This window comes from Melozone crissalis, unplaced genomic scaffold (genome assembly GCF_028551555.1).
Source record: "Melozone crissalis strain CALT ecotype California unplaced genomic scaffold, PUWL_Pcris_2 ptg000016l_1, whole genome shotgun sequence".
NCBI classification, from domain to species: Eukaryota; Metazoa; Chordata; class Aves; order Passeriformes; family Passerellidae; genus Melozone; species Melozone crissalis.
The window spans coordinates 25118175-25127250 of record NW_026535794.1 but is presented as its reverse complement, the minus strand read 5'-3'; the positions used below and the strand labels follow the sequence as shown (position 1 = coordinate 25127250).

General features: G+C 41.6%; 1 non-coding gene across 1 annotated transcript; it reads left to right on the top strand.

The window, feature by feature from the left end:
* Nucleotides 1-6202: 6202 nt before the first annotated feature.
* TRNAN-GUU (transfer RNA asparagine (anticodon GUU)) lies at nucleotides 6203-6276 on the top strand. The gene has a single exon. It is a non-coding gene; the product is annotated as a tRNA-Asn (tRNA).
* Nucleotides 6277-9076: the final 2800 nt, after the last annotated feature.

Sequence of the window (9076 nt, the reverse complement as noted above, 5' to 3'; positions counted from 1 at the left end):
CCCTCTCGTGGCGCCGCCGCTTCCCCTCGGCCGCCAGCGGGCGGCCCCAGCGTTCACCTCCCCGCCCCGCGGCGCCGTGAGGATGCGGCGGCTCCCGGTGGATTCCACGGGATCGCACCGCGCTCGGCCCGAGCCCCGCAGCTGAGGGGGCGGCGGCGAGGCGGAGACCCCCTGGCGACTGTGCTCCGTGAGCGAGGAGCTGGGCGAGGGTCTGTGCCTGATCGGGCGCTGGACAGTGATGGCTTCATTACAAATAATGCGATTTTTAAACACTTGACACTCTTCTGGGGTTCTGTTGACAATGAAATGGCCATTCCAGGCTGGGAGACGCTCACTCCCTCTGAACGCGGGTGGGTAACTGTACAAGCAAGCTGACACACAGAATCACAGAATCCCAGAATCAGTTAGGTTGGAAAAGACCTCTGGGACCATCGAGTCCAACCTGTGACCGAACACCACCCTGCCAACTGGACCATGTCCAGTCCAAGACACGCAGTCTTTCCTAAACACCTAAACACCTCCAGGGATGGTGAGGAACACCTCCAGGGATGGTGAGGAACACCTCTAGGGTTCCTAAACACCTCCAGGGATGATGAGGAACACCTCCAGGGATGGTGAGGAACACCTCCAGGGTTCCTAAACACCTCCAGGGATGGTGAGGAACACCTCCAGGGTTCCTAAACACCTCCAGGGATGGCGACTCCACCACCTCCCGGGCAGCCCATAATCCCCTTTTCTCTGAAGAAATTCTTACCAATGTTCAACCTAAATCTCCTGTGGTGTATCTTAACACTGTGTCCTCTCATCCAATGGCTATTTGCCTGGGAGAAGAGGCCAACCCCCACAGATTTACCTGGGTTTGAGGGATGTATGAATTGACTGCTGAAATCAAACCTTGCTAAGATTTACCAAAGGGAAATTCTGCTCCTCCACAAGCAGCTATCTGAGTTGGGCAGGAAATCTGGGCTCCGAATCCAGTCCCTCATCAGTGGTGGAAGCCACCACCAAACCCTGCAGGCCCAGAGCAGGGCAGGCTGTCACAGGAAAGATTTTAGACAAAATAAAATAACCATATATAAACTGTATAAACAAATTTAAAACTTAGGAAATGTCTGCAGTATGTAGTCACATAATGTTATGTACATACAAAATTTGAGTTCTAAGTATTATTCTGATGTGTGCTGTTACTATATTTTCAATGTATGTATAATTTCTATCCAACCAATGTCATTACTATCTACCAATATGTATAGACTATACTTCTTTTTTATTTAAGTCTGTATGTTGATTCATTCACTTTTTCAGTGTTCTTTTTAAATAATAAAAACACTTCAGTATTTTAAAGCCCTCAGGTTTATTCTCTCAGGGGAAGAGAGAGAAAAATGGTACCAAGTAGACAGATGGGTAGTTACTTGGTTATGTTTTTCCAGAAATACCCCAACAAAACCCAACTAAAACAATGACAGCAACAAAAATCCGGACAAACCAACCCCCCAATTCTGGTTGTGGTAGGGATTCTTTTACTCCATAAATGAAAAATTCTCATTGATGCATTATTTTTTTCTCATACCTCATTCAAAAAGCCAGGAATTTTCAATCTTACTGTGAACAAACTTTATTGTTTGTTTCACTTGTTAAAATATTCCTGTTCTTCAGTTTCTTTGTCTTAATTTCATATGTATTTTACACTTTAAGAAACAACTTAAAAACTTTTAAATGTATTCTCTAGCTAGAATATTTTGTAGCTTTTTGCATTGTTGCTCATTAATGATTCTTTACAGTCTTATGAAATATATCTTTCCTGCAGTCATTGAGGACCACAGATACTCTTCTTCTTCATCTGTTAATATAATGTTTGTTCACAAACAAGTGAGACTTCATCCAACAAAAACATATTTCCTTCAGCCTGTCTAATTCTGCAATGTAAATATGTTAAGTTTGAGGGCTACAGGGTAAGGTCCCTTTATGACCATGAGTGCAGCTCCTCAAAACTTACCCAAATTGCTGCTGTTACTATAAGCAGTGTAGATGCAGAAAGAACCTGGGGTTCTGCCAGAGCTCCTGGGATGTTGACTCAGCTTCTCAGTTAGAATGGGTACAATTCTTAAGCAGGGAAATTTAATTTATTATTTTATTCTCAAAATCAAAAAATTAATTCAAGTCTCCACAACAAAGTTGTCTCCGGAGAATTTCAGGGATTTTCAACTAAATCGTCTTCTTTCTCTAAAAGAGCAGCAGGAACTGAAATGCTATCAAAACAACCATACTTCTGTTTATATATACCTCAGAAAATTACAACCCTTAGAAATAGTAATTCTGTCCTGCAGCATTTGGAGGGCTCTTTCAGATCTGCTGCCTGCTGCTGGGAGTCCCTGGGCATTCCTCACTTACCATGAAGACCTAACACTGATTTTAAGTAATTCCTAAAAAATTCCATTTGTGAAAATCTCCATGTGTGGATTTTGACTGCGTTATTTTAGGACTGTAGCAATACATGCTGATACTGTTGCAGGTTGAGTATCTTAATTAAGATAATCCCCCTATGTATATTAAATATTTATATGGGTGTAAGCAAGACATCTGCTTTTGCTTCCATGCTTCTTTGGAGACATTGCTTAGGAGATTGATAATTGAGATCCCCTTCATTCAGTCAGAAGCTTTTGGCTGAGGTGCTGTAAGTTAGGAAGTGATTTGCTTGCATGTGGTCTCCCTTCTAACACGTTCCTCCTTGTTTTCCACAAGCTAATTGAATTTGGCATCATGACATATACCTAAGTAATTCACACCAAAACCACTATGTATAAAAGGCCTGATAGAAAAGGCTTATTAGGGATTTCAAAACACCCTATCAAACTAACTCCAGACATGAACTATTATTAGCTAGAAGCAGCTTTGTAAATTGTGTTCTTTCTTTATTTTCCTGCTGCTGATCAACTTAGTGTGCTGAAAGTAAACCAGAAGGCTGCAAGGCCTTCTGATCAGTCAAACCTCAGCTTTTGGTTTGCAAATGCTACAGCTTCCTATTGGCTTTCTGCTTGCTCTGCTGGAAGCATCAAGGGCCATCAGTGGCAGGGGAGCACTTAGATCAGAGAGAAGACTCAGAGAAGAGAAAAATGTTTCCTTTGAGAGGCAGAGGAGATAAGACACTGCTGTGCATGTGGGATAATGTGTATGAATATTAAAAGTAAAATGCCTCTGGAAGAATTTCAAATATGTTTTTTCTACAAGGGTAGCCTTAGGTTAACTGGTTTAATTATTTTCATAAGAAGCTGTGGTGTTTTCTACGGTCAGTAATGACTGACACTGTCATTACTATGGTTTTTGGCTGCTCTATTTCCTCTATGAATCAATCTAATAACAGTCAGGAATGAAGGGGTTCATCCCACCTAATTCCACTCACTCACAGAGAACCAATCTATTTTAAACTAATCCTCTCCCTCTGCAGAATTGAGAGAGCAAGTAAGGTGGGAATTTACTTGTAAGTTAGAATAAGGTGAGTGACTTACCAAGAAGAATGGTGACTTTCTGTTCAATTTAGAAAACAAATTTAAATTGGACAGATGTCATTTACACAGATATAATTTTGATGAGGTAATTCTTCTTTTAATGCTTCCTGACCTTTCTTGGCAGGCTCAGCATAAATGGAAGGAGAACTTTGTGCCATGGGTCAAACCTGGCATGCACATATGAGTTTGCTGATAAACTGAGTTGGCAGGAGATGTCCTTTTTTCCTGTTTTCAGTCTTACAGCCATGTGTAGCTTATTGATTTGGAGCTACTGTCCTCAGGCAAAGGCACAATGTAATCACAAGGACTGGGAGCATGTAAGAAGATGAAGTGGCTACTGTAGTATAAAGTCAGATGTAACAGAGACCTGACATTTAAGTATTCTCAGAGGAATAGTAGGGCATTCTCATGTGATATTATCCCCTCTGAGTTTGTGTATAAGAGTATAATGTAGCAAGGAATATAAGCACCAGAGCTAGAAAACAAATTATCGCTTGCCTCTAATCTTCAAGTTTCATAAGGGAAATGATCACGTGTTCATAAGGCACATTCTGTTTGTTATATAATAAGTAGAATATTCCCTACATCAACTTACATGTTAAGTGTTGACTAATTAATTAGTAGGATCTGCCATACCCCAAACCATATCACTTCTTAATTTAAATGGTGCAGCATTGCCAGATTGCTCTGGTCAAATTTTAATTCCAGAAACAAAGCTGTGTTTCCAATGGATTCCTGGGGGGTGTAGTGTTTTCAGTTATACAGCTTTTGCCTGGGCAGCTTTTGGGTACCTGCCAAATGATGGCATCAGACATTTTAATTGCTGGGTTTTCAGCCTCATAGTGATAATCAATTTTTCCCTAAGAATCAAGTTACCATGTGGTATGTGTATGCATGGTAGTCACCCATTGCAAATACTTGGTTGCATTAATGAAGAGGGAGTACAAAGTGTAAGAAATCTTTTTCTCAGTGTACTTGTTCAATCACCGAGTGTATGTAGCCTGAGTACTGAATTGATAGCCAAATCCTGAAACAAATATGCCCTCAAACCTGTAAGATCCTGGTACTTCTATCAGCAATTACTGCTTTTACAGTATTCTAATTTAGTAACAGTTATAAAAATGGTTTCCCAATAGTCTGTACTAAAATCAGACTGATATTAAGTGAAGTAATTATGAAATCACATGTACAAAGGCCATATTTAGCTTTATCACTAAGAGATAAATACATCTACTGTTCTATAACATGAGGCTTAATAGTGTTTTCCTATCAGGCTTCTGTGGGTCTGAAACAAAGATGGATCGATGTTGTAGTGTGTTTTTAAGTTTCTTGTTTATGCTCCCCCATTTTATGTATTATTCCCGCCCTGTTCTTTGTAAGATGGTTCTTCCCCCTCCAGTTTTCCCGCCACAGAGCCTTTGGCAGTTATGTTACTATGGTTACCCCTGCTCCTGTTAATTGTCAATCTCCCAAGTTACATAACTGCTCCTCCCTTATCCCACCATATAAGTAAAGTTTTCCTCCTCCCTGAGCCCAGTCAATCACCCCCCACTCCTCCCTGCTTTCTAGAACATTCTTCTCTCTGGGGGTTGTGGTTGGCTGATGTCCCAGGGCCCCTCCTTTGTTCTATGTTTATTGGATAAGTTCTTGTGTCAGTTTTCTTATGTACCTCCCCACATGTTCCCCTATTGGTTAGCTGGGCTTCCCCTCCCGTCTCCACCCCTTCCCTGTAAAACTCTGTCTCCCCCCGTGTTCGCGGCCATTTTGCTGTGGGTTTTTCCACCTGTTGGTTTGCCCTGTGCTGCATGTGGGCTCTTCAATAAACCGACGTTTTACCCCCAGCAAGTGGTCGCCTCCTCTCTCGTTTCGTCCAGCAATCCAGCCCAGCCCGAGGCCAGGACGCCAAGGGGGGCTGGCTTCCGATGCGCAGGGGCGTCGGCCGCTTCACCCCTTCAGCTAGCCGGACATAGGGCCGTGTACGCCCTCGCGCAGATCAGATGAAGACAGGGAAGGGAAATGAGCAGAAAGCAAATATTTTAGTCATCTGTCCCCTTTAATTAAGGACAATCAGGGGGCCACACCTTTCTGCCTCATGGGATGTGTCATTGCTGTGCAGCTACACAGTCCTGAGAAAGGGGCTGAGGCCCAGCTCAGCTCATTAATGCAAATTATATTTCTTTCAGCTGCTTGCATTTTTATCCTCAGAGCTTTGTATCCATCAAAGTAATGAGTTAAGAATGTTTGGTTTTGATGAGTTTTTTGGTATGCAGGTGTAAGTTTTTTCTATTTCCCCCCCTCTCTTTTCTTGACTCCTGGTTGAGGAAAAATGGCAGTCACTCTTAGTTGCTTTCAAATTGAATTATTCTCTTTTCATGAAGACTTTGTTTCATATTGTTTCCTTTTTCATGGTTCTCTCTTGTGCTCCCAGTCGTGCTTTCTTAAAATTCAGAACTCTTTATATTTATAGGGCAGCCTTTGGAAGCCTACACAGGCACAGTGCAGGCTTTGCTGTGTTTGTGCAGCATTGTAAGCCTTTCCTTCTGGCTGCCAGCAATACAGATGCCATGTGGTGACCATGTTCTCTTCTAGCATCTCCGCACTAAATCCCTGCTACTTGAAATTGATGTTTTTAGGAACATAAATTTATTTTGGGTAGAGAAATTATTTTTTCTTATGAAGATTTGCTCACCCCGGGAGTCTCTGTGGCGCAATCGGTAAGCGCGTTCGGCTGTTAACCGAAAGGCTGGTGGTTCGAGCCCACCCAGGGACGTGTTCCTGATTTTCCTCTGCTGTGGCAGGGGGTTGGAACCAGATGACCTCAAGGTCCCTTCCAAACCTAGCCATTCAAAAAAATTTTAGAAATTTGGAATTCTCTCTTAAGACTCAGATTCACTGAAACCCTTGTTTGCTGAAGTATGAAGCAATGGATTAACAGACTAAAATATTTCCATGCATCATTATTTCAAAACGAAATTGCATAGAAATAGTTTCATTTTACCTGTACATTGCAACGTTCCCTATTCTGTCAAATTTGTTTGTCTGGAGCTCTTTGCATAGAGCTCTGTTGTGTTATTTGTGAGCTGTAAAGGATCGATGTTATTTTATGATGTTGAAATGTAAACATAGATATACAAAATATCAACATGGGCTACTGTGCACCTCAGGCTTAGCAAAGATTTGTCATTTAGGAATTAACAGGAAATTGAATAGTTGTGCCACTTCCAGCAGTTTTGTGTAACTGGTGAGTTGGAATCTACAGGAAAGCTCTTGTTTTTACCCCTAGCTTTCAGTCTCCTGTGGATAGCACACTTTAATTATTGCTAGATGTCTGGCAGGTAGATCTAATTCTTTGTTGTGTTGTTTTTTCTTATGCTTTAAAAATACTCAAACGGAAAGGTTTAATTAACAGTGTATGGCTTTATCTAAAGCCCAAAACCAGAACAAATCCATATGCAGTGAATCCACTGGAGCCAATTATCCTTCAGCAGCTTTCTTGTGGACTCTTTTTCAGGAGCAGTAGTGATAGGACAAGGAATAAGGGGTATAAATTGAAAGAGGGAGAATTCAGGTTAGATATTAGGAAGAAATTTTCTACTGTGAGGGTAGTTAGACACTGGAACACGTTGCTTAGGAAGATTGTGGGCATCCCATCTCTGGCCATGTTCAAAGCCAAGATGGATAAGGCCTTGAGCAATCTGGTGTAGCGGGAAGAGCCCCTGCCAGACACGGTCAAGACTAGATTGCTGGGGTACCTGTTGCCGATTCCCTGACTTCTGGGACTTTGGCTGGGCCCTCCCTGGGGGCTCCTCTGTCAGGGGAGACTCTCCTGGAGCAGTCCTGTGTCAGGAAAGAGAGATGCTCTGAATTTTTTCAGTCTTCATGTTCTTGCTTATTATTATCTTTGCTAGAGTTTTGCACACTATCCACACCAGGCTCAGCACACTGGAAAAGCACCACAAAAATGCCTAACAGTCTCTTGCTACAAGGTCTTTTAAAGCTAAACTATCCAATTAAGAACTGACACCTACATTATTTCCCCTTTTAACCCAGTAACTGATCCCACAGAGCCCACAATGTGGATTTTTCCGCCCAATTACAAAGTGCCACCCAAACCCATGAAGAAGGAGAAAGAAGAAGCATGAAGAAGAAACCCAGGATGACACCCTCTGCCCTCCATCTTGCTTCCACCCACAACACACTTAAAATTCCAAAACCTAAATTTCTCACCTAAGTGATACACCTTCAATACTCTTTACAATCTACTTCACACTTCAGTGGATTCTGGTCCATCTTGAAGTTTAGGAAACTTTCTCCATGAATGAGGGTCAAACTCAGTGCTCCCCTGGGGGTCAGGCACCCCAGAGCTGACAGAGAAATATTCCTGGTGCCCTGGTTCCCACACTAGATGAACTTTCAGGTCCACTCCCACCCTCTAAAGTTCAATAATTCTATGATTCTATTTTATAAGCCTACCTTTCTCTCACAGAGCTCTCTTTCCACAGACCTGTTTTCCTGATACATGCAAAGCCATTTGGAAATGGAATACAAATCCCAGTTGGTTTTCAACACACTAGATCCAGATCATATCAAATAATGAATTTAAAATTTATATATTTTTAGGAGCCATGCTCTCCTAAATTTCAGACTTTCAGGGTGTGAGTTTAACAAAAAAAACCCAAACAACTATTAAACTTTGTAAGCATGCTAAGAAACAGATGAAGGAGTCAGTAGAAATCAATTGAAGTAGGCTCCATAGTGTGTCTGGGCAGTGCATTTTCATGTGAGAGGAAAAGAGGTAATGGAGTTTTCACACAAAGCCCACAGAAAACAGCTACTGAGTTGTTGCATATTAAATTTCCTCAGTATTTATGAAAAGTTAACATAGAGAATGGATTTTTAGACTAAACTTCTGCAGCAGAGAATAAGTAGAATGTAAGAACATTGCTATGGACCAAGAAAGAAGGTGTGAGAGAAACTCAGTTAATCCATAGGTCAGTCCTTGGCCCATAATTTTATTATCAGGGTGTTTTATGGATGGAATGGATACCCAAGTCTTATTACAACAAAGAGATCTATAAGACCCTGATGTACAGACAACAGTAAAAGCTATAGCGATGGTAATATCATTGTATATAGGGCCAGAGAAACACTGCCTTAAACATGAGCAAGGTGTTAGAATCGGTATTGTTTACTCTTGGATATGCTTGTCAAAATACATATTTAATGGTTAACTTGTGTGAAGGAGGTGAGTGGAGGGTAGGAATGTAGTTCCTGAATCTCCAGGAGAATCAAAGTGCTCATACTCCCAAAGCAGCTGAGGGCATCCCAACATTGGAGGAGGGAGATGAAATGCTTGTTCCTCTCACCTGGAGCCAGAAAAGGACACTGTCATACTTAGGCACAAACCACCAGCTCATCCTGCACAGGGTTAATTCTTAACCTTGGCTCTTAATCTCTCCAGAAAATAGGAGAGTACTAACTAAGAATTACAGGAAAAATATGAAATAAAGTATTTGAAACTGTACTCCAGAATCACATAGGGAACTGATAAAGTTCAAAGGACCTTTTGT